This window comes from Pteropus alecto, unplaced genomic scaffold (assembly GCF_000325575.1).
Source record: "Pteropus alecto unplaced genomic scaffold, ASM32557v1 scaffold8, whole genome shotgun sequence".
NCBI lineage: Eukaryota > Metazoa > Chordata > Mammalia > Chiroptera > Pteropodidae > Pteropus > Pteropus alecto.
In genome coordinates, this window is record NW_006494609.1 from 24347444 (window position 1) to 24352235 (window position 4792).

Below are 4792 nucleotides of genomic sequence, written 5' to 3' on the forward strand. Positions count from 1 at the left end.
CACGCCTGCGGTCAGCACCGCGGACAGCTCCCGGGCGGGCGGGCTGGCGGCCAAGGGGCAGCGCGGGTGGGGGTGTGGAATGGACGCCCCGAGGGCGAACGGGACCCCGGTAGGTCCGCTTATCGGGCCGACTCTTCCACGAACCTACTAGGAGCCGCTTGCGATGGCCTCACATAGGCTGTTCTGTGTCCCCAGGTCCCCAATGTCTTAAGGAAAGGCGGCTGGGTGACAGGGGCTCTGGAGGGACTGCCACAGCGCGGGCGGGAATAACGTGTGCGGCGGTCCCCGATGGGAAATGTGGGGTAAGGGGGCCAGAGAGCAGGGGAGCAGGGTCAGTGGAAGGGCCCGGAGGTCATCTACCCAGAGACCCGGGCGGGGTGAGGCCCAGTCGTGCGGAGGAGGACGTGGGTCTGTGAGCTCCTTGTGCTTCTCCGGCCCCCAGCCTCGGCAGGGACATCTGTTACATTGTCTGACAGGAGCAGGGCCCAGAGTCGATGTTCATAAGATGAATAATGGATGCCCAGGCGCCTCATTAAGACAGCTTTTGCTGAGATGGGATCTGCGGATGCATTAATTAATAGAATTAACGCCTCTTCCAGTCCCCTTTAAGACGAACTCACGTCCCGCCAGTCCCAGAGCGAGGAAGCCAGGGCGTCGCTCCTTCAAAAGACACGACCAGACCTTTGTTACGAGCAATAAAAGCTCCCGTGTTTTATCGCCAAAGCAATGCGTGCTCACTTAAAAAAATCAAGCAACAGACAGAGTCCCCTTGCCATCCACTACCCCCACCCCGCCAAGCTACTGGGCGACCACTTTCAAAGCGAGCATGCAGTTCTGCGGGTGGGTCGATCCCTCCGACGCACGCGGCTGGCAGACGCCCTTCGCTGCCCGCAGGCGCCGACCCTCCTCATGCTGCTTCACAGCTGCCTCCCACGCCCCGCAACGACGCTCCCACAATTTGCCTATTTCCCCTCGGGTGGGTGTTCGATGCCTTCGAGTTTTGCCATTTTGAATCCTGTCGAAGGAACGTCCTCGTGCGTAGACGCTTGTGTGCACGTATCTCTTGAAAGAGAAATTCTTAGAAAAGAAATTGCTGAGTCACGAGGTATGTACATGTTAAGCTCTGACAAAGAACCAATGGCCGAACCGGCATCCGAAAATATCGTGCAAGCTCACCCTCACCCCCGAGCTGCAGGCACCCTCTCCAGAACTGAGAAATGCCCGTCGTTTTAAAATTCTGTCAGTCTTACGTGGAAACAAAAATCTCGATGTGTAAGCATGTGCCTCCTTTATCATCCTGAGGCTGTGTCTCTCATGCTCGTTACCACCCGCGATCTGTCATCTGTGAATTGCACATTCAGTCTGTAGCAGCTTCTGAGTGTGCGGTGAAGACGAGGCACAGGTCTGTGACAGCAGCCCTTCTCTTGGAGGATACACTCAGGGTTCTACTGTTGGCACCCCAATTCAACCAAAGGGAGCCCACCAAGGAAAGTCAGACCCCACACAACCGAGACAAGGGTGGAAATCCCATCCGTCCATGAGCGAGAGGGCTGACTACTTTGAACACGTCTAGGGGTGCTACTTGAGGGTTTGGCCAACATAAAAGTGACCTTGACAAGTGAGCAGAATGTGACCAATGGAAAAACTATGGAGTAAATTGGAAAGGTTAGTAAATATCCCCCATCTCAAAAAGGCACAAGACTCTGCATCTTTAAAGATAGGTCCTATTTAACCTTTGAAATCAGGGAGTTCCCCGTTACTGACTGAAATCATTCCAATCTATGAAAAAACACGGAAAACTCCAAAGTTCTTTTTTTTTAAAGTCAGCATTATGTCAGCACTGAGGCTTTATTAGAATAATCCCTTGGCGATGTCTCAGGCTGAAGAAAGGAGACCAAGTCTGTTCCCACGTTCCCCAGGGTTGCTGTGACCCAGGAGAGCGAATTATCTCGGGCGAGGCAGCTGCGTTGGCAGACAGCAATGTCTAGAGCCGGTCATTGTTGTGTCCAGGAGCAGCCAACACTTCCGGCAGCTGGAGGAGGGAGTGCGTCTCCCCTTCCAGAATCAAAAACATTTATGACTTTGTTTGCGTAAGTTTAGGTGAGGCCGACCCTTCGAAGCGAGACAGGAAGTCTGAGACGGAAAGATTCAACCGTGTAAAAATGTAAAATCCTTGATGGCAAAATAAAAATGTATCAGAGTCAAAAGACAAACAACAGATGACGAGAAAACATCCGCGACCCGTGTAAACAGACATGGTTTCGTTTCTCAAATGTGCGAAGGTCTCCGGCAACCCGAAAAGATCAGGGACAAACGGGCCAACCTCAAACGTGGAAACACAGCGTGAATATGAAAAGACGCTCGCTCGCTCTGACAGAGAGAAGAACGCAAATCGAAACCAAAACGAAACACCAAAGCTCAAGCGCTCGACCACGTCTGCCCCTGACGTGCAAAGCCGGAGGCCCTGTACGACCCTGGGGACGCGGGAGGGAGGCCCTGCGCGGCTCTGGGGACACGGGAACTGACCCTCCAGAAGAAAGCAGGCAGCACCTGAGAAACGCCAAGACCGGGCACGGTTCTCACAGGGCTCCGCCGCTTGTCCGAAGCTGGGGTTGTAGAGAAAACCCCTCTTTGTAAAGACAAGTGTACCTAAATGTTTACTGCGACGTTTGTACCTGCCCCTAACAGAAGCAGCCAGGACGTGCATAAGCCGGAGGGGCTGACCACGTTTTCGTGTCTCCTTGTGATGGAAAAGCGCACACCTTTGAACAGGAGTCGGGTCTCTGGGTCTTGACTCGAAGGGTGATCTGTCACAGAATTAAATTAAAAAAGCCATTTGCAGCGTGATAGGTGTAGTGTCGCCACCTTTTGATACATTAAAAGTCCTGCAATTTGTTTGCTACACGTGACAGCCAGAGGGAGCAGCCGTGGGCCAACCTGCTCTCACCTCGGGGAGCACAGACAGCTGGCTGTCCGGGTCCAGGTTTGCGTGTCTGACTTTGGCCCCCAGGTGTCTAATGCTCTTAGGATTTGAAAGAAAGTTCTGGAAGTTCAGGGCAGTCACCCTGGCATTAACCGAGTGGCCACTCAGGGCTTACGCCCAGTGCAGCTCCCACCGATGTCCCCAGGACAGAGCCAGGATGCTGCACCTGGACAGGAGAGAGTGCGTGGTGTGGAGCAAAGTCTGGAGCCAAGATCCCAGGCCCCGTGGCCACCTGGCCAGGACCCCTCCCCCGCCGAGCCCCCACCTCTTCTGCATCAGCAACTGGGTCATATCTGCCCCGCCAGCCAGGTGTGAGGGGGGACAGGGCTGTTCCGAGGACCACAAGAGACAGAAGGGTCCCTCCGGCCCCCTCCGAGACCCAGTCCTGGGCATCCGCTCTGTTACAAGCACCGGGCCTGCCCTCCAGGGGCCCCAGGCCTGCAGGGTGGAGGTGCCCGGCAGCGTGAGGCTGGCATGCCAGGATGGAGGAAGCTGTTGGTCTGTCGGGTTGGGCCGGAGCTGGTGGAGCTGCGTGGGGCGGGCGGTGGGAGGGTCGAGAAACACGTAAGGGCCAAGGCCACCGGCCGTTCAGAGTGGGAGGCTTGTCATTAGAAGGCTCCGGAGCGATCACCCCCTCCAGACACCCCAACCCCCTGCCCTGGGCCACGGCAGGGCAGCCAGGCTGGGCGGAGGGCAGGAGAGCAGGGAGGCGTGCCTGGGAGGGCACGGGGCAGAGCCGCGGCGCACGGGGCGGAGGGTGCTCAGCCGGTCAAGCGAGCAAGCCTGGCGGAGGCCGGCGCCGAAGGCAGAGGCCGGCGGAGGCCGGCGGAGACGCCGACAGCAGGCGGGCACAGCGCATCGTCCGGTTCCGCGCCATTCTGTCAGCTCTTAAGGAGGAGGGACGTGAGAAGGGGTCATCAGGACGGCTGCCTTCCTTCCGAGGACTGCCGAGGGCACTGGGCACTGGGCTCAGCGCCGAACCCGCCCGCACTCCACCCGAGCACTGCGTGACAGACCCCCCCACCCGGGAGCGGGACATGAGTGTGTCACTCCGAACGGGCCGCCGAGAGGGCGGGTCGCTGGAGGATGGACGATGGGCGTGAAAAGTGACCCGCAGACTCTTGGAGCCACACTCTGGCCCCGGCGAGCTCCCACCTGATGACATCCACAGCCTCAGCGCCGCAGGCTCAGAAACGCACGTGTATGGGTCAGCGAGAGCGGACCCAGCAGCCGCACCGGGCCAGCTTTGGACGGCTGACCCCAGAACCAGAATGTCAGCGGACCGACTCGCCCTGAGAGCTGGAGCAGCAGGCGCCCCGTGCAGAGGCGCTGGCTCCGCGCCCGAGTCCCACGCGGGAGGCGTCATCAGGAGGCGTCTGGGAGACGCAGGTCGGGAGCGGGACCCCGGGTGGGACGGACCGAGCTGTCGGGGCGCCGCCTCGTCGGTAGCTGGGAGTCTCGCGCTGCGCCTGATATACGACTGAAACTCTCCCACGGGCGTGTGTGTAGAGGGACAACACGGCCCACGCGGGGTCCGGTGCTGTCCCTGCTCTCGGGCGTCCACCGGGGCCCTGAGCCGTGTCCCCATGGACGGGGGCGGGGCTGCCGCGGACTCCCGCAGCGGACTCACGCCTGGATTTCTGGGGCGCTCTCCCGCCATGCCATGGGTTTGTGAGTTTCTGTGCTTCGTGTACTTTTCATTACATTTCAGCTTGCGACTCACGTGTTCTTCGCGCGTCATCGCGTTTGCCCGTTCGCGGTTACCCCCTCTTTGTCCCTTTTGACTGTTTCGCCTTGAATCTTATTTCG